At 37.3% G+C, this 21,702-nt stretch overlaps 1 protein-coding gene and 3 long non-coding RNA genes across 5 annotated transcripts in view; 2 read left to right on the top strand and 2 right to left on the bottom strand.

Annotated features, from left to right (window-relative positions):
* Positions 1-21,702, top strand: part of LOC309483395 (mannosyl-oligosaccharide 1,2-alpha-mannosidase IA) — a 217,689-nt gene that overhangs the window by 8,527 nt on the left and 187,460 nt on the right. The window lies entirely within an intron of this gene.
* LOC309483423 overlaps positions 1-21,702 on the bottom strand; it is a 309,493-nt gene that overhangs the window by 162,299 nt on the left and 125,492 nt on the right. The window lies entirely within an intron of this gene.
* LOC309483418 lies at positions 1,177-2,618 on the top strand. Its single transcript, XR_014200552.1, has 2 exons — positions 1,177-1,240; positions 1,341-2,618. It is a non-coding gene; the product is annotated as an uncharacterized lncRNA (long non-coding RNA).
* On the bottom strand, positions 5,133-8,434 carry LOC309483427. The gene is made up of 2 exons (XR_014200561.1): positions 7,076-8,434; positions 5,133-5,729 (listed from the first exon to the last, which is right to left on the bottom strand). It is a non-coding gene; the product is annotated as an uncharacterized lncRNA (long non-coding RNA).

Here is a 21,702-nt window from a genome sequence, read left to right as displayed (position 1 = left end):
ATGCAACACTAAGCGTTGTGATTCTATTATATTCATGCTATTGCAAATGATTTATCTAGTGCATGGAAAACAATGGCAGTTGTTACAAAATGCTGAAGTTTAGGATCAAGGTCAGTTAAAGCAAATTATTTATAACTGGATAAATAATACTGCAAATAATGTATCTAGTGCGTGCAAAGTTCTTACAAAATGCTAAAGTTTAGGATCAAGGTCAGTTAAAGCATATGATTTACTAGTCGTTTAGTCTCTAAAGGACTCATTTGTTTGTTTTTCTCGTTGTGCTAACCTCCATGTTTGCTATTTTGAGTAAGTTTGCATCAGATTCCAGTAAGCAGACATGGGTGGACGTGACCTCTGCGTGCTGTGCTCCGAGCCAAACGCTCTGCTGGTGACGCCAGATTCACACTGTGTGTGTGTGTGTGTGTGTGTGTGCGCTCAAAAGTATTTAGAGTTCAAATTCTAGGTTTTAAGCTAGCAGTCTACTTCACTGTATAGCTTCAGCTTTGAAAAACTCTGCTTTTTTCCACCACATACTGGCAGTGTAATTATGAACATGCTAATTATAGAAAATCAGAAGCTTGAGCAAGAGACATTTGTCATGATTGTGTTTAGGGTTTGGCGGTATGACATTATAGACCATGTTACAGTAGAAACGTGTCAGCTGGTACAGATTTTCCTGTACTGTACCGTTTACACTGGGTTATTTGAAGTGCCTCTATTATGCCATTTTAAAGGTTCCCAATTTTGTTTTGTAGTCTCCTACAATAGCTGTACATGCATCCAAGGTCAAAAATACAAATTTTCTCATAATATACATTGCACATCACCTTATTTCTCAAAGAGCCTGAAAACGTTTTGTTCGAAGATTCAGTCTAATTCCCTCCTTTCCGTGAGCCTGCTCTGCTCTGATTGGTCAGATGGCCAAGTCTATTGTGTTTGATTTACTGTGCTCTGATTGGTCAGATGGCCCAGTCTATTGTGTTTGATATACTGTGCTCTGATTGGTCAGATGGCCCAGTCTATTGTGTTTGATATACTGTGCTCTGATTGGTCAGGTGGCCCAGTTTTGTGTTTGATCTACTCTGCTCTGCTCTGATTGGTCAGATGGCCCAGTCTATTGTGTTTGATATACTGTGCTCTGATTGGTCAGATGGCCCAGTTTTGTGTTTGATCTACTCTGCTCTGCTCTGATTGGTCAGATGGCCCAGTCTATTGTGTTTGATCTACTCTGCTCTGATTGGTCAGATGGCCCAGTCTATTGTGTTTGATATACTGTGCTCTGATTGGTCAGATGGCCCAGTTTTGTGTTTGATCTACTCTGCTCTGCTCTGATTGGTCAGATGGCCCACTCTATTGTGTTTGATCTACTCTGCTCTGATTGGTCAGATGGCCCAGTCTATTGTGTTTGATCTACTCTGCTCTGATTGGTCAGATGGCCCACTCTATTGTGTTTGATCTACTCTGCTCTGATTGGTCAGATGGCCCAGTCTGTTGTGATTGGTATTAGGCTCTGATTGGTCATTCTTGACATGTCGACAACACGAACCAAACTCTTCCAGTCTCAGCTACAACTACAGTGTTTGAGGGCGGTGTAGACGTTCACAGGCAACCAATGAAGACCATAGGCTAGCATTATGCAAATGTGTTTCATTATGTAACAGGAAGTGATGATGACTCTCTTTTTTCCTGTGTTGTTCTGTCATTTGTAGCTCATTCCTGTTGTCCATTTGTGTGGTCGCTGCCTTTGGCGCTGCTCTGTATGTAGTCACGTCGTAGATGGCAATTCATTATAGTCTCTTAAGACGTTATTCCTACGAAATAGACTTTTTTTCTTTAGATTTTTGGGATGAATTGTGACCTGGACTTGTTTTCTGCAATATAATTTTAGAAACATCATGTGTGATTATGTTCGGGAACATAGACCAGTGGAGAATGTGTTAAAATGTTTGATTCTGTGATCTGATTTGAGCTGTTCTATTAAATTTGGTGCCTGAGACTCTGTTTTATTCTTCATTCAATAAAGTTTAGAGCAGGAATGCAAATTTCACAAATATGCTGTTTAATGCAAAACTATTTGAAATGATGCATCGCATTTCAGACGTCTTGACACGATTCATCAAGATGGTATTCTGCATCATTTTACCTGGTTCCAGTGATTGCGAATGCCGTCTTTGGTTCAGTCAGGCGTTGTAAGTGATTTTCCACTGGGGCGACATTGGTAGAAATAGTTTTTAATTATCTGGTTGTTCAGCGCAGTGCCCTGCTTTTGGGAAGGGTGTTTTGTTCATTACCAACACAATTAGGCCGTTAATGAAACAGCGGAACACAGAAATCATCACAGCCCAAAGGACGTGAACAGTTTTTTCTGTTTAGCTTCTGTGGGAGTGACAATATCTGCCCACTTTGTTTACAGAAAGAAGCAAAGAGCAAATATGTTGCGGTCTTGTTTAATGATCGTGTGTCAGTGCGTTGTGGAATTGCAGATTATCGTAACACAAAGTGACACTTAATTAAGCATCGCTTCAGAAAATGCCAAACTTTCCAGTTTCAGTTGCTGAGCGACTCTCCATTATTATGACAGACATTTCTCTTTCTTGCTTGATGTATCATAATGTGATTTATATTTTTTTATATGTGTATGTTATATGCTTTTGTGTATGTGTGTGTATAGTGCTGTCAATCGATTAAAAGAAAAGTAATCAGTCTGTAATTAATCAGGATTAATCGCATATTAACACATTTTTATATTGTAATTTCACCTTCACACCCAGGGACCGTTGCTGAACGTCCGGTGTATATGGCACACAAAATTGGAAACACTTCAGGAGTTTTGAAGTAGTCATCTGATTGGTTGAATTCTATAAGATTTCTGGGAGACGTGTGTGTGTGTGTCGCATTCTTTAAGGGTCCGCCTGGAAACAAAGATGACGTGAAGCCAAACCCCCTTATGGAAGAAAAGTGTCGTGTTTACAACTTTGACCAAAAAAAAAGAAGAAAATCTCAAAATTGCTAAAAGTTTAGTGTATTAATGATCCGTCCGTCCGTCCAATATTAAAATTTGTAAAAAATCAATTGTATGCACTTATATTTATGCCAGACTCCCACCCTCCATAATATTATGTATATAATATTATGTATGGAATATAATATAATACCCCCCCCCCCCCCCTCTCTCTCTCTCTCTCAATTTCCTCAACATTGTATATAATTTGCAGACATAAGGGAGCCGCTATCAATATGCGGGAGACTCCCAGACCTTCCCCGGGAGAGGTGGGATGTCTGTTTTGCTATTAATGTATTTTATTCCTTTTTTTGGCTGCTTTTCCAGATTAATTTAAGCAAATTTAAAATCTGTCGTGTTAGTGTGCTTTCACACGCTCGGTTTGACGTCAGAGTTGGGTTTGGTTGAATCTTGAAAGCAGTTCTCTGAACTGTGTTGTGCACCAGTGAACCGCACCTGAGTCCACTTGTAAAGCTGGTCTGGCTCCAAAGCATCCGTTCTCTCTCTCAGGAGTGAACCGTTACTGATGATGTGTCATTTGCATAATGCACTATAATGCATGTGTCATTGCTGCTTCTCTCTTGAGGACATTCTCTTCAGAGACAAGCTCACATTCTCACATCTTATGCTGTGAGTCCATCGCTGTTTGTGGAACATTTTGGTGGTAAATCCAATGGGGATTAACACATCAGTAACAGTGAAACTGGCGTCTTCTCTTGAGGCTTTACAGTTGCATTGGTAAACAGCTTCTATACTCATTTTAATGACACCAACCTCACTTACTGTAGACAGGATCTGAAAGTCTCACGAGTTCACACGTACATGAAATCAGATGTAGTAATTTATGCGGATTTGGCGTGCTGTCCGGGAGAGGGCTAAATATATAAATGTATAAAGTAATTCTTTATTTTTAAATGCATTATTTAAAAATGTATTGTTGAATTATTAAAATATGAATATTTGTATTTTATAATAAACTTAAAGAAATTTAACAAACTTTGTTTTTGTTTGCTTTTAATATGCACATATTTATGTACTTTATTTGTATTTTTAAGCTCTTATTCGTATTAAACTAACTAACACTACAATAATGTTCCATTTGTTAACTTTAGTTATTAAACTACATGAACTAACAATAAAAACTACTCATTTATTAATCTTACTTAAACTTAATGTTACACTTTTAATATTGTTGAATGGACATGAGCTAACACAAACTGTTGTGTTTTTACCATTAACAAAGATATCAAATGTGCAGCTCGTTGTTAATGTTATAATGAAACTACAGCTATATGAGACCTTATTGTAAAGTATTACCAGCTATCTTTAAGCTGTTGTTAGGGTGTTTTCACACACTATCACCCTTTCACACCTTTATTAGGGTGTCAGTTTGACGTCAGGAGAGTGTGGTTGGTCAGAAACAGCTGTGGTTCGTTTCTGTGATACTGAAATGATCAGGAATCGTAGGACTGAGAGATTCGGTAGAAACCCTTCAGCCCAGCTGCATTACGCTTCAGCTGATGGTTTCGTTGTGACCCATCACCTCTGCTAATGTCTGCATGCCAGTCACATGACAGAAACAGCGGAAAGCAGTTTGCTCTAACAGTGGATGCAACGAGAAACGGGAAGTTGGTTTGCAGGTGTGGTCGTGGTCATGCTGAAGCAGAAACTACAGCTAAACTCCACCTAAACTCTGTTAGCCAATACATCTTGGGTAAAACGGTTGAAACGTTGAAGCTGGTTTGTTGTGTCAGATTGAATCTAAAAGTGTTTCCTGTTCACTCCCTTCCGTTTTCACACTTGCAAATGCTTCTGGCATTTTACATCTGTATGTGTGTATGTGTATAAAAAAAATCTCTCCATATATATTCATAGAGATTCATGCACAATAAGACAAGCAACATGCATTAGTACATTTTTCCGGTTTAAAGTTGACTTTAATTTTGTATGTTTGCAATGAGTACTTTAACCCTTTAGAACCTGAAGCTATAATAGGTGTTTTTCACATATTTAGATTTTTTTCACATATTTGACTGTACAATTCTAAAACAATGTGCTATCTTAATGTGCAAGGTGTCATCTTTTTCAGAAAAAGATTAGCTTTCAATAAATTATATAAATTGAAAAAAACAGAAAAAAATCATGAACGAAAGAAACTAACACTTTAAATTAGAAAAATGAACTAATACATATATACAAGTCTTTTTTGTGACATTGGGTTGCACAGTTTTCATTTAGGACACTTTTTTTTCATACATGCACGCATTCATAGGCACGCACACACACACATGCACACACTACATGCTTAGATACGTGATAGAGTAACGGCCATCCGCTTCCCAAGTTTCATTAAAAATCATCCCAATTCCCTTTTCTGCTGTCTAACACGTCTTTCGCCATGTATTTGTTCGTTTCTTTTATTATTTTATGCAATCCAAAACACTCTAACCTCAAATCCTTCCTTCCCGCGCTGCTGTCATTTGCAGACGGAAAGCATGAAATTACTGTAATAAGCCGTATACTGCGGAAAAGCGCATGTTGACTACTGTCAGGTAGCCTGGTTAAAAACAGACCATTCTCAGTAGTAACTGAGTTATGGTCTGGCATAGCTTCATTAATAACTCATTTCCAAAGGGGCGTCACCAACAGACGTCGCTCAAATGCCTCTGGGCGCAATTGGATAGACCTAAAACCAATCAGAGCGATCGTCATCGTGTAAAGCCATATGCTGCGTCCCACAGTGGTGGACAGTAACGAAGTAAATGTAATTCGTTACTGTACTTAAGTAGCTTTTTTGCGTATCTGTACTTTACTGAAGTATTTAAATTTGGGAAGACTTTTACTTTAACTCCACTACATTTCAAAGTCAAATATCTTACTTTTTACTCTACTACATTTTCAAAATCAGTCGTTCCTTTTTATTTATGAGTGGATAAAAACTTAACTGGTCAAACGAGCCACCTCACAGTAGCCTACAACGTGCGCGCTTTGTTTTGAACTTGCCTTGGCGGTATCTACTAAGCGCAAACCAGAGCCGTTAAATATGAGAGTTGCGACCATAGACAGTATATAAGAGGTTGCGACACACGGCTTGTTTGACTTGAACCGGCGCTACACAGACCGATCAGTTTATGACAAAGTATAGAGCGAAATCGCGAGAGCGATTGAAAAGCATACAGAGCCGTCTACTCTCTAATCGCTCTTGCGGTATTTTAATGTCATTCACCGATTGGTCTGTGCAGTGTGCCGTTTCAAGTCGAACAAGCCAACTGTGATCTCGCCGCCGCGCGGTCACGTGATTCGTGTAGCTCTCAATAGTTCCAAACAATTTGTGTTGCCAATGATTTTAAGCGGGGCAGAGAGCAGCAGCTATTATTGCAGCAATTATCGGTAAATACTGACGCATAATGAACATTGCTTATTTCCTTGACACTAAAATTACTTGCATATAATAGCATTTTTTTTTTTCTGAGGAGTAGCAGAAACACTGCATTAATACGTTTTGGTGTTTAATTTTGTAGGGAAATTGGCTGCTCCCATAATGTAGTGTGTATATATATATTCAATGGCATTGTGCAGGTTTATGTGAATGTATCATAACATTAGGGATGTTTATAATTATGACCATAGACGCTCGTGAAAAATATGTACAGTAAATACTGTAAATGTATTATACCTTATGGGAACAGTCCCCTTCCGTAAAAAATTAAACACACAAAAAATGTATTCAATTCAAATATATATATATATATATATATATATATATATATATATATATATATATATGACTAATTAATGTCATTTTATTAATAGATTGATGTGCCAAGAGTGACATTAGAGTCTTCACGTAGACTGAGTTAAGCAAGAGTCTTGTGACAAAAATTATAATAGGACATTATAGCCATAAAAAAATCATAGTACTTTGATACTTAAGTACATTTGAAGGCAAATACTTTTGTACTTTTACTCAAGTGAATGTTTAAAGGCAGCACTTCTACTTTTACTTGAGTAATATTTTACCTTGAGTATCTTTACTTTAACTCAAGTACATGGTATGTGTACTTCGTCCACCACTGGCGTCCCAATTCTCCTAAGTTACACTACGCCATAAAAGTATGTACTCTTTTTGTGAAGAAAAGGTATTTACTTTTGAATGTGTAGCAAAAAAGTAGGCAAGCTTTGGGACATACTACTTCGTCATCTTTATCGGACGGATCTGTCGCGTGCGTCCTGTCACGTAAACTGCCCTGTCAATCATCTTGTCACAGTTAAAATCCTCTATTAATTCTAATTTAATTTCCTACCGCTTTGGAGAGAAATGTAGCAGCACGTTCATCTGCCAGTGGGTCTTTCATGGAGACTGTCCTCATGTGTTTGCAATTTGAATATAATAATGCATTTAAAAGTTGGTGCGCTTCACCAACGGACGTCGCTCTAATGCCTCTGGGCGCAATTGGATAGACCTAAAACCAATCAGAGCGATCGTCATCGTGTAAAGCCCGCCCCAACGTTTCTGATTGGTGCCGCGATTTGGACGGATTAGAAATGGGCTTGAATGAGCTCTTTGCCAGACTACTTGCAGAGCAAATCTAAATTTGCCGGATGTTGTCTGGGTTTTCCCAGGCTAACTGTCAGAGGCAATTTGAATGGTAAATTTGATAGTGCAAACGGTTGAAGAGTTACAGTAAAATGAATACAGCTTGCTGGTATGTGTCGGCGACGACACTGCCGGTTCTAAAGGGTTAATTAAAGTTATTTACTAATTGGCTCTGAACTTATTCTAACCTCTGACCTTGCTTAAGTTACATTAACTATATTACCAACAAGTGGCAGATTGAATGGGATGGAAGCGGATGAATGCAATGGCATAAGATGAATTAAATAAATCCTAGATTAAGAGTTTTTTTTTTTTGTCATTTTAAAATCTAGGCATGATCAAGTTGTTTTTAATAGATGCTGTTTGTCATTCAAGATTTACACTGAAATTTGTCAAACTGTTTTTAATGTAAATGGACAACATTTTTAATGTTAAGTATTTTAATGTATTTTATGAATGTATTGTATAATTTTTGTCTCGTTGTGTATCTCAATAAACAAGTACTCTGTGTCAGCTCCCAAGGCGTCATGAGCAGCTGTGAACTGTATTATAGCTAAGGTAACTATGGCATTTGTGTTAAATCTATAAAAATAGCAAAATCGCTTATACCCAGTTGTTCTTTGGGGGCGGACCAAAGCAGCCAGTGGGCGGGCATTATGCAAATGTCTCTCATGATGTCGTAGATAAAGCTGCCTTCAAAAAAACTCTCTACATCCCACTTCTGAAGTCAGGATTATGAGCGCGTCACGTTCAAGAGCTTTGTTGCCCGAAAGAACAGGAATCATGAAGGATGCCGGATTTATTCTTGCCCATTTATTGGAGAAATCTTATTAAAGCCAAAACATCCCATTCTTTGACAACCAAATGAACATTACCGCACTATCTATATAATGATTGTCAGATAATGATAAGATGATGATTCTGGAATTTCAGTCAAACAGGCTATTTTCGCTGTGTATAAAACATACAATATGCTTCATTCAAATAATTATTCATTCATGTAAATATGCACTATAATGACAAGGTGATGAAGCTGTTGTGGAAAAATCTCCACTCCGCCATGTTTAAAGTTTATGGCACACCCAACTTGGAAACTCGGGTATCAAACTCGGGTTTCCCAGTAGTAAACACGACTTCAGAGAGCAAGCATGTCCAATTTCTGACTTGGAAACTTGTATTTATTATGATAATTCTGATAGCACGCATAAGTCACGGAAATAATGGCAGGAAAACGAGGCGTTTCAGGGAAGTGTTTTCTGTTGGAGAGATGAAGTTTGTAACTTTGCAGATTGTTTACATGCACAAATGGCTTATTAAACACTGAAGGAAAGGTAAAGTAAAAAAAAACATTAGGTGCCGTTTATTATGATTGTTTTTATTGTTTTCTGAGCCCCTTTAAATTGCAGTGAGATCCTTCACAATAGCATCCTCAGTTTTACAGTCTATTTCCATCGCTCAGAGCTGATAAACAGCATCATTCGTACTGTATCTCTCCACTGTAAGCCACTCCTGTTCCTGCCTTTCATCTCAGATACTCATGTAGACACGTTTCTATTTAAGGGTCCCCGGGGGCCCGCAGGTGTGAGGGATCCCTGTACTGAACCTCACAGGGTGTGTTACAAATGTTTGGATCATCAGCGTCTCTAGAGACCTCCGTTTCTCCTAACGGGAAGATAAACAAAGAAATGTCTCGTTTCTCCAGGGATCCAGCATCGTGCAGATGATGTACAACTCTGTGTTTTACTATAGCTATTCAGTCTGAATAAACTGTCCCTACATTAGAGCTGCAGTATGGCAGGAACTCTTTAACTCTTCTTTGTTGTTTGCGCCGATAATTGAGATTTTCTTTTTTAAGATGCACCAATCCTAGATCTTTTTAACCCTCCTGCTGTATTTATTAAATAACTTGTGCATTTGTGTTGAATTTAATTGAATTGCATGAATTGGTTTTCATGCAATTCGCCAAAAATCAAATCATGCAAAAACCGAAAACCTTTATTGTGGCTTGTTACAGACTATAAGAAAGTTTGCATGGAAACCAATGCAGGTCAGTTTGACTCCAAATACATCATATGTACAAAGTATGTTTACATGCACTAATTTGTCAATCTGAATGAGCTCAATCAGATTGTGAAAGTTTTGTTTATGTGAACTTTAAACTTTGCAGGCAGATTCACATTTACATGTGCATTACCATTATTCTGAACAAAACGTCAGTGTCAGTGCATTCAGAACCGGAGAAAACCACTGCAATAATTGTCATTTTTGCCTTTATGACACCTAAGAGGAAAGCTGGTGTAAATGCCAGAAGAGATATTTAGCAAATATTTAGTAACTATTTTTCCATTAACCGGTTTGTAAGATGTACTGTAATAAACATATGCACGTTTGTAAAAGGTATACACTATGTAAACCGAGATCTTATAATAAAAGAATGAAGATAGTTGTTTCTTTTACATTCACAAAAGGAGGTTTTAAAAAAATAAAAAAATATTATAAACTATAACTATACGACTTATGTGAGTTTCCAACATCAGTTCTGGTAGTTGAGCAACATGTTACAACACTTGGGTTATCAGACCTTTAGCAACTCTTGGAGTGTTAAAATGCTGTTTTAGAGTGTTTTTAGGACTGATCTGCTGCTGTAAAGAGCATGTGCTGAAGTCTGTCTGATCTGTGATCTCTCTCAGAACCGGCATGCTGCTTTTGATTTCGTGAGTCGCTCATAACCTGCACAAATGAGCATAACCCATCACAATCTCTGTTTATGGGTCAAGCATAGTCAAATAGGAATCTGAATTGCGTGTTTGAAGACAGATTTGTTTGTTGTAACATGACCCTGTCTTGTTTTGCTATTATTGCTCTGAAAGCTTTTATGTGGTGAACAACTTAAAGGGTTGGTTGATTATGATTTCACTTTTCTAACTTTAGTTAGTGTGTAATGTTGCTGTTTGAGCATAAACAACATCTGCAAAGTTACGACGCTCAAAGTTCAAAGCAAAGGGAGATATTTGCTTTTAAAGAAATCACTTTTTAAGGACGACAACAAACGGCTGGTAGAGACTACACCACATTCCTCCCGGGTTAGTGACATCACCAACACTAGAATTGACATAAACCCCGCCCCCTGAACACGATTTATAGATTATCTTGACAGAATATGCTAATCAAAGACTAGAAGATAGTTAACTCCACATCAGCTACATAAATACATCGACTAACCATTCAGAAACGTCCTGTTGCTTCTACATGTTGTCACTTCTTCTTGAGTCTCTCCATCATTGTCTGAATCCGGTTTGAACATAAAAGGCTGAAAGTTTTAGAAATTTCCGGTGCATGTCTGTGTGAATACAAGCTGTTGAAGCTCCGCCCCCTGTGCTGGGAGCAGCAGCTCATTTGCATTTAAAGGAACAGACACAAACGGTGCGTTTTTGCTCACCCGCAAAAATTGACAATTTTAACATGCTATATAAAAATATCTGTGGGGTATTTTTAGCTAGAACTTCACATACACACTCTGGGGACATCAGAGACCTATTTTACATCTTGTGAAAAGGGCATTATACCACTCCTTTAACATCGGATTTGAATAGAACCTCATCCATTTCATCATGCATGTAATTCTACATGCCAACTATATGGTTACCATAAAGAATGCACAAGGAATGTAGCTTCAGCTGATAAGTTAGCATGAAAATGCAAAGAAATAAAATATTTGGATGTCATATGTAATTAAAAAGACCTGGAGAAAAGACCATTCTCATTCATTTCAATGGTAATATTAGTGTTATGATTCTGAGGATCAGTCATTTTTCAACAGTATTGTCTTGGGTTGTCTCATTTATCAAGGACAGAGCTTTATTAAAAACATTTATTAATCAAACTGGACCAAAAAAAATGCTTCAGCATCAGCAGTTTAACATTATGGAGTTGTGCTGTGTGCACAAATTTGTGCGACGCTTTAGGGAACGTTACTGCAACACTATCCAGCCACTTAATGATCGAGTTTATGAGACTTTTGTTGTGGATTTGTGTGAGTCATCAAAAAACATCTGGGATTGAAACTGAACTATAGGCTAAATTCCAGGGATATTTTAAGTGCTGCATCCACTGAAGCAAAGAGCTCTGGAGAAATAATGGTCAGATGTGATAAACATGCATTAATGCGCAAGTTGTTAACTTTGCAAACACCTGGTTTACAGCCAACGAAAAAATTCTAAGAATTTACTTTGTAGTGAATTGTTTTAAACAGGACCTATTAGGCTTTTTTCCATGTTCATCTTTCTTCAATGTTGTGTGTAATGTTGCAGTTTGAGTATGAAAAAGCTCTGCAAAGGAGTTATTCTCTATATTAGTGTCAGTGTTTCTGAACTCCCTGAAACGCCTCCATTTTAGTCTCGAGTTTTCTTCCGGGAACGAACACGTCACAATATTCCTCATTTAAATAATTCATACGCAGAATAAAGGGGCGGGGCCTGGATGAGTTAGTTAGTAGTGTGTTAAACTTGTGTTATGGTAAGGGGCGGGACATTTCCCAAACACACTCGAAGCTCTTGACCAATCACAACACACTGATCCAGCCGACCAATCAGAGAACAGTGTGCTTTTCAGAAGGAGGGGCTTCATAGAGACAGGAACTAAACAGAGCGTTACTGACAGACTGGGAAGAGAGGAGCTGCAACAATGGAGGATTTAGGGAAACAAGGTGTTTTTTGAACATTCAAGCATTAAAACCTATTTTAGTAGAGCCCAAAAACAAAATGAAGACTTTGTAAAAGAGCATAATATGGCCTCTTTAAATGTGGTTTACTGCCAGAACTCTGTGGTGTGGACAGACGTTATGCTTCAAGTCAAAAGTCTGGCTCCACGAGACTATCTCGGGGCAAAGTCGCTCTCTTGGAGACTTGAATTCATCTACTCCGCTTGCATTAATTATTCATGGTATCCGTGAGTGAATGGAGAACTATCCTGTCCTCCTGCCGGCTGGGATGAGATGCTGTCTCGCTCTCTGGCCCTGAATAGCAATGCGGCCTGTATCTGTATCTGTCTCACGGTGCACGCTTGGCTAAACTTACAGACTGTGACGATACTCTTAAGCCGTATTGAGTCCTGCTGACAACATGTCGGCTGATTCACTGCTAAAGGAATATTTCAGGTTAAATACAACTTAAACTCGGGCGATTACTACGATCTTAGTCTGTAGAGCTGGAGTGAAAGCAGAGTAGTGTACAATAATGCACTTACAGTGAAGATCAACGAGTCAGTATCACCAAACTTGTGCTTTTGACATACCGCAGTCCAAAATGTATGATTTCTTATATTTTGCATAAAGAAAATGAAGCCTGGTTTTAGGACCGTTAAGATATTTTGCATTGTGACATGCTCATGTTAATCAAGCACATTTACACCTTAATTATTTTTACTGTAATGCAAACTTTGAGTTCACATTACTGTAATGTGCACTGATTAAATGTCTTTCTACTTCAAAATTGCACATTTAATTCATTGTTACTTGCTGTGTCTTTGTAATTATTTGTGAAATTTACTAGCAATTACTGTGTAAATTCGACACCAATTTTTATTTTTATTTTATTTTTTTACTAATCTGAGAATTGAAGAATTGTGCTTATGTAAAGTATGCATAAAATGCATGCATACAATTTTGCATGCAAAAAGATGTTTTGCCAGAATTGTTGCTCTTATCATAATCATCATTTGCACATATAAAAATCTATTTGTTTGATGTTCCTGTATTTTAATGAAAGCAATAAGCTTTCAAATTGTCTAAGAACAGCCTTTGGCGCGGTGAAATCATTGTACCACTGCTTTTTGTGGATTGTTTCTTTGGTAAACACACACATGCACAATATACATTCTCTTTATTGTGAGATGGATCTCCATAATGATTTGGATCCGTCTCCGTGTGATTGGGCTGTTTATTCAGGCTGTGTTTAAACTGCTTCTTGAGTTCTCTCTCCCGCTGTGTCTGTCTCGCAGATTTCATCTCTCAGTGTTTTCAATTGGCGGCCGGGGCTCATTTCCATAAGCTATAGAGACATCGGCATGAGCTGGCCGTGTGTGCAAGTGACAGATAATGCCACTCACTTTGGCAAAGCTTGTAAAGAATGGCTTCGGAAAAGCTTTCCTGTTGGGGAAGAACGATTTCAAGAGGATGTACCACTTTGTTCTTATAGGGTCTCATTTTCTTGTGTGCGTGTGAGAGAGATGTGCTTCTGGGTTATTCTATTAAATGAGCGTCTAGACAAAATGCCAGCCTTTATATCTCTATATTTGTGTTCATCAAAACATGCTAATGTCCATAAAATGTGGCCGCATCGGTCACAATAATTTTTATTTATACTTTACCTTTGCAGTTTATATAAACCATACATCTCGCGTATTTCAACAGAGCATCTTGCTTTATTATTATTTATTATGAATTTCTTAAATAACCAAACTAAAACAACACAAGGGCAGATCCTTCGAGCGCTGCTGATGACGCTGTGAAGTGACGCTCGAGTGATCAAGTTTTTTTTTTTCAATGTATAAATAAGCTTTCCTTCGATTCCTCCGTCCTCGTTTTCTTTCCTTGCAGCCTTCCCTCGCTTCCTACAGGGGGAGGAGCTGAGACGAGAGGAAAGGAAGCGAGGAAAGGAAACGAGGATGCAAAAATAAGAATCGCGACGCACCCATGGAGTCTTTCTCCTGGGATCATAACAGGAAGTGGGAAGTAGGGATCAGGAAGCTGTGTGTGCAGTAACTGTGGGAAGGTCAGAGCGCGGAGAGTGTCTGAAGCTTATCAGGGTCAAAGAGCGTCCGACAGCCTCCGTTTTAGGGGCTGCTTTTATTGGATCGGACAGGCTGGAGTCACGCCATGTACTCGGCAAAGTCAGCGCTTGTTTGTGCTGATATATGAGAGATTCTTCAATTATAGGGAACATTTTCTGTCCCCCTAAAGAATCATTTTAATAAAATATATCGAAAACAGACTGAAAAATTCAGTAGTTCTTTAAAATGCTTGTAAAAACAAATCTAAAATCAGTATGATGATTTAATGCTCAAGAAACATTTATGTTACTAATGTTGTTAGTAACAACATGATGTTGTTGTTGTTATTGATATTGTCGACATGATATTGATATTATCAATGTTGTGCTGCTTCATATTTTTGTGTTTCAGTGATTCTTTAATGAATATAAATTTGATGAATAGAAAGCATTTATTTGAAATACAGTATGAGTTTTGTAACATTATACATGTTTTTACTGCCACTTTTGGTCAATTTAATGCATCCTTGCTGAATAAAGTATTAATTTATTTCATATTTGAAAGTTAGTAAATGTGTATGTATAACAATTTTTTTTTTTTACTTTTTTCAACCATCACAAGCATTTTAGAGAACATTTGGATTATTTTTCCAAAAGAGTTTTTGCTTGTTTTTGATGGAACTGAAAAGTGAGAGAAGATCAGAAATAATTTAGTTTTGCTAAAAAAATACAAATAAAAAAAAGTTCTGAAAGCTTTATTAGGTGTTGTGACTAAATTGCCAAATGTAATTTGGCAATAATACAAATAATTTAAAAGTTACATTAACATTCAACATGAACTGCTAATCTGTTGTGTTAGAAAGTCCCAGGCTAATTCAGCTTTTTATGTAAAAGCAAAATGTCATTAACATCCAGTGTTGTGGAAAGTTACTTTTAAAAGTAATGCATTACCATATTGTGTTACTCCCTAAAAAATTTTTTAAAATGAATTGCACTACTACTCATGAGGACAGGAGAGGTGTCAGTCAATACATGGGAAAACAAACTTGTGTTACTTATTTGAAAAAGTAACTCAGGTATTTTGTCATAAATTGAAAAGTAATTCATTACTTAAAATGTAGTCTGATCATCTACCTCGTTTTACTTGTGATGTGTTTCCCTGATGTCTGATCAAGGTCACGGGCAGATTTTTATTCATGAACATGGTAAATGTTTTCAGATAGCTAATACATATTTTGAAGAAGTTTACAAAAATCAGAAGTGAAATCACCTATATGTATAACCAGCAAGGTTTATGTTCTGTCAGCACTTCTGTTTCCCTGCCCTGTGGCGTTCATAAGCTCCCAGTCCCTCGTTTCCCATTTCCTCAACTTCGCTCTCTCTAGATTTGTTGTTTTGAAGTCAATCGTCTTGCTGAAGTAGCTGACAACACAAATTTCATATTTTCTCATGTCCAGGCCTGACTCAGCTGTGGAGCTGTTGTTTTGGCAAGAGCTTGTCCAAAGAAGGAATTGTTTAGTGTTTTGATGCCGTTGCTCTTGTTTAGCTCTGGATGTGCATCTGTCTAAACACAGGTCGCCGGACTGGAAAAACATCGGTTGATCTGTGTTGATAGAGAGTGTCTGCTGATTTTGAGATGTAGTAATGAGACCAACCCGGAGGAAAATGTTATTGCTCAGAGATGGTTCTTTTAAAGCTCAAGAGCCTTGGAACTATAAGCTCTCCATTTAATCTTATTGCTGTCTATGTCATTTCCTACACTCTTAAGAAAAGGTTCAATATAGAACATTAAAGGATAACTGTCGCCAAAATGCAACCTAGGGTCTTTTTGTTAATCTACCCGAGGCAAACTTTCGTGTAAAAGCATTATTAGAATAGAAACGCCACTTTTAAGTTTGACCGTATTTTTGTTTTCGGTCAATTGCCTTTTGAATGGGAGTGAATGGGGCACGACTATGATAGCATCAAAAATCGCTATTTTTAAAACACTAAGAAGGCTCGACACAACATGAAACTGTGCTGGAAGTCTCACCAGAGGCTCTACACATCAACTCCAGGATTGAGAACAGTGTTTGTGTACACAGAGTTTACTAAAAATAAAGATTTTGAACAACTCACTGTCTCTGTGTCCACCGGCATTTTGACAGTCAAAAATAGTGGATCTCCGAATGCAGCGTAACAGGGAGGAGAGTAAAGAGGAAAGCTCCTAAAGCTTAGTTCTATATAAATTCACGGATAATTTGTTGTTTTGTCATTAGTGAAAATCAATATTGACCTAAAGGATCCTCATATACGAAGCAATGCTAAAATTCAGAGTCGGTTCATTCGCATTCGAAGATCGACTATTTTTGACTGTCATAATGCCGGCGGACACAGAGACAGTGAGTTGTTCAAAATCTTTCTTTTTAGTAAACTCTGTGTACACAAACACTGTTCTCAATGCTGGAGTTCATGTGTAGAGCCTCTGGTGAGACTTCCAGCACAGTTTCATGTGTGTCGAGCCTTCTTAGTGTTTTAAAAAGTGATCTTGATGCTATCATAGTCATGCCCCATTCACTCCCATTCAAAAGGCCATTTGACCGAAAACGAAAATACTGTCAATCTTAAAAGTGGCGTTTCCATTCTAATAATGCTTTTACACGAAAGTTTGCCTCGGGTAGATTAACAAAAAGACCCTAGGTTGCATTTTGGCGACAGTTATCCTTTAAAGGGTTCTATCATACTGTATATAGAACTTTGTAGGGGTTCCCATCGTTTTATGCATTTATTTTAATTAATTTTGTTGTGATAATTTTTTTTATTTTAATACAATTTTATGAAATAAGCAGCTTGTAAGCATACTTTATCATGAAAGTATTATGCAATCATTTAAGACATTTATCCTTATGTAGAACCTTTTTGTCCTGAAAATTGAGTCAAGAACCCTGGGGTTCTATATATCAAACAGATGAGCAGTGTTGGATATATTGTGAAAAACGCTATGCAAATAAATGTGAATTGAATTGTTGGGGGTAACGCATTACTGCAGGTTACGTAATCAGATTACTTTTTTTCCAAGTAATGTGTGAAGTAACAAAATATCTGAGTTACTTTTTCAAATAAGTAACAAAAGTTACATCGTTTCCCATTGACTGACAGCTGTCCTGTCCTCATGCTGAGAGAAGTCGTGAGTAAGTGCAGAGGCGTTGTGTGTGAACATGATGGTTATTGTAGTTCCAGACTAAATGTGAGCGTGCATTTACTCATCTCACTTTCACAAAGACTGTTTATATTTATTTTGATGAATACTGAATCTGTGATATGCAAACTCAGAATATTATGAAAACCTACAATAATTGAATATGTTAAATACAAATATACTTTGTCTTTAATCTCACGTTATTAACCAATGTCTTTACCATTTGGTTTGAAATGCCCTTTGCATTTGCCCCCCCCCCAAAAATTAATAAAAAAACCAGCAAAGCAAAGGTTAAAAAAGTAACGCACTATTGTAACGCATTCTTTTAAAAGTAACTTTCCCCAACACTGCAAATGAGATGATCTTAATGTCTCATTTCTGACTTTAAGTGAGATTAAACAAATGTTTCTCCTGAGAAAATGACCCCAGTAATATTTAAAAGAGATTTCAACAATGTCTCAAACTGACTTTTGATTGCAAACTTTGGTGTTTTGACAGATCTCTAAATTAACTCAAAAGATTTCTCATCAAACGATCTGAGCTGCTCTCCACATTCCTTTTATAGCTTTCCTAGCAATGTCTGAATGAAAATTGTTTCTACACCAAATAATTTTGCAGTGTAGGTCAAATGTTGACTTGTTTGTGTCTATTTTTATTTTTTATTTGGACTTTATCTTAAGCAAAGTTCATACTGCACATGCTTAAAATGCCTGTATTTTTCCTCAGATTCTGTTGCGTTTAACTGAGAGGATGCATTGCTGTAGAGGCTCTGGTGCTTTATAAAGAACATAGAGACAAATCCAGCCCATAATGCAGAATACTTCATTTCAAATGAAGCCCTTTAAATTTGCACTACAGTAAAATGCATTTGTCTCATCATTTCTCGTTCCCATTTTCTCTTTTTATTGCGTTCTCTCCTGTTTTGATCTGTGTGGTTTGAGGAGAGCAGAAGTGCAGCGTCGGCCACCGGGGGGGAAACGGCATTGCAGCCAAATCTCAACAGGATCAATACTGCAATTTTCTGGTGGATCAGCCACTGACACTCAAAGCTGAGCTCTGCTTATTAATGTCTTTCCCTCTTCAGAGCCTGTGTGTCAGCGACACTACAACGCAATAACTTACGAAACCAAATTAGAGATGTGCAAAAGGACATATTTTACATATAAACTACAAACGAGACTAACTAATGGTGTGTCTAGTCAACTTGGGCTTTTAACTGAACCAGCATGGCATCCTTGAAACTAAAGTACGTTTTTGGTCTTATTTTACAGTGAATGTGTTTTTTCTTTGGAAAACAACACAAAAAACAAGTTGTCGTTATTAGCCATTAGTTTTGGGCCAAATTGTGCAACCCTGCAAACAAGCAAAGCCAACCAGTTTTTCTTTTTAAATTACACTTTAAATCACAATATTTATCAGTAAAATCACAATAATATTTTGCTATGGTTTGACATATTTACTCACATCTTTTAAATTGACATTCCTGCATTTGTGACAAATCAAATATCCATGAAATTGCTCAGTACTACACTTACTTGCTCAGTGACATGAATCTTTCCTTAATTTTTTTGCAAACATTCAGACATTGTAAATTGACATTGCATCTTTAAAGGGGACCCATTATGTTTAGTTTTTACTAAGGTCTGCAGAGTTATAAAGCACAAAGTCCCTCTAGCAGGAGTTATTCTCTATATCAGTGTCAGTGTTTCTCCATTGCAGTCTTGAGTTTTCTTGCGAGAACAAACACGTCACAATATTCCTCATTTAAATAATGAATACGCATAATAAAGGGGCGGGGCCTGGTTGAGTTAGTTAGTAGTGTGTTGAAACTGGTGGTTATGGTAAGGGGCGGGACATTTCCCAAACCCACTCGAAGCGCTCGACCAATCACTACACACTGATCCAGCCGACCAATCAGAGCACGTCATACTTTTCAGAAAGAGGGGCTTCATAGAGACAGGAACTAAACAGAGCGTTACTGACAGACTGGGAAGAGAGGAGCTGCAACAATGGAGAATATGATTTATTTTTATTTTATTTTTTAATTCAAAACATGAAAACCTATTTTAGTTGAGCCCAAAAAACAACATCAAGACCTTGTAAAAGAGCATAATTGTTCCCCCTTTAAAATGCAGTAATAGTGGTGCAAAGCATTGTGGCCAAAGAGTCCTGGATGTATATTGCGCACATAGACTAATAATAAAAAAAATGATTGGAGTTCAACAGTAATTGTCTTTACATTGCTTAGTGAAGGTTATACTGCATTAAAGACGATATATTCACACTTACTGACTCACTGCTACTAACAATTTTGAAGCTAAACAAATGTAAATTCCTGATAACTCACTAATATTCTGCTGATCATCCCGATTCATCTGGAAATCAGCGCATGCACGATTCATCTGACAGGATTCATTCTAGCAGCTCCTGTTAAAGTCTCTGTTGGCTCTCCTCAATCATCAGTCGGACATTTTGGAGCAACTCTGCACCATCTTGAATAGGTAATTGAATCTCATTTCATTTGGACACTTTCCAAGAGAGATTGACACGTATTTGGACATGATCTTCAAATCGAATCATGTCTCTGGCTGTGTGGAGTTGCGTTGTGTCCGCAGCCGTGCGTTTGTTCCTGGCAGCCGTCGCTCTTCAGCCAATTTGATCGAATTACTCAGAAAACGGTGCAATTATATCCTTCTTCAGAAATTAGTTTTCCTCCAAACAGGCCTCATCGCTGAGCTCCCTCTCAGTGACAACATGGGAAGATTTCAGCTCAATCCATTAAACGGGAAGCTGATGTTGTCTTTGTGATGCTGGCTACTTAAAGGGATAGTTCACCCAAAATGAAAATTCTGTCATTATTTACTCACCCTCAAGTTTTTCGCCTGTATGAATTCCTTTCTTTTGCTGAACACACACACACAAATATATTTTGAAGGATTTCAGTAACCAAACAGTTGATGGACCCCATTGACTTCCATAGTGTCAATGGGGTCCATCAACTGTTTGGTTACCGACATTCTTCAAAATATCATCTTTTGTGTTCAGCAGAAGAAAGAAACTTATACAGGTTTGGAACAACTTGAGGGTGAGGAAATGATGACTCAATGATGATCATTTAATTTATTTGGTGAACTGTCCCTTTAACTAGACTAGTTTGAGTGTATATCATAATTTAAAGCACAAACTGCATGGTACACATCAGTTTTAGAAAATAAGAAGTTGAATATATATTCACAATGCAAGTCCTTGGTGGTACAGGAGAGCTACATTACATCTATCCATCAGCTGGTACGATCTCTGTTCTTGTTCAGATGCTCAGGGCTCTGTTTAGCCATAGAAACAGGTAGATGAAGTAATATACCAATGCCAGAGATAATCTGTAATTATTGTAATATAACTAATACCTCTATGATTGAAGACGAGAAGCATTTCTTGCATGATTGTTCTTTGTACATGGATCTGCGAAAGAAATATTTGGGTGATCTCACACTTGTTGGTGATGTTTGTATTGATATGTCACAGGTTTGTGAGTCGAAGCATGCATGGAGATTGGCATTGTATATATATCATGGAATATCATCTGTCATGCTATTGTGACTTTGTGGAACTATGGGCCGAGAGGTCATGTGTTCCTGAAATAAATTTGATTGATTTGATTGATATCATATTTTCCTGTAGCTCAGTGGTAAGAGCATTGCGTTAATAATGCAAGGTTGTGGGTTCGATCCCAGGGGATTGCACATACCTATGTATAAATGTATAGGATAATGCAATGTAAGTCGCTTTGGATAAAAGCGTCTGCCAAATGCATAAATGTAAATGTAAATATTTTGAAGTTGTGTTTGAGAAACGCTGGTTTAGAGGTTATGCTTATTTAAACAATAATTTCTTCATTAATTGAAATGTAGGAAATAATATGAATGATAAACATACACATTCATTCAGAAGTTTGGGTTTTTATACTTTTGTTCAACAAGGATGCATTAAATAGTTAAAAAGTGACAGTAAAGACATTTATAATGTAACAAAAGATTTCTATTTCAAATAAATGCTGTTCTTTTGAACTTTATTCATCAAAGAATCCTGAATAAAAGTGTACACAATACACTTGATAATAATCATAAATGTTTCTTGAGCATCAAATCATCATATTAGAGTG

Source organism: Leuciscus leuciscus, assembly GCF_965113295.1.
Source record: "Leuciscus leuciscus genome assembly, chromosome: 20".
NCBI lineage: Eukaryota > Metazoa > Chordata > Actinopteri > Cypriniformes > Leuciscidae > Leuciscus > Leuciscus leuciscus.
This window is presented reverse-complemented; position numbering and strand designations above follow the sequence as displayed.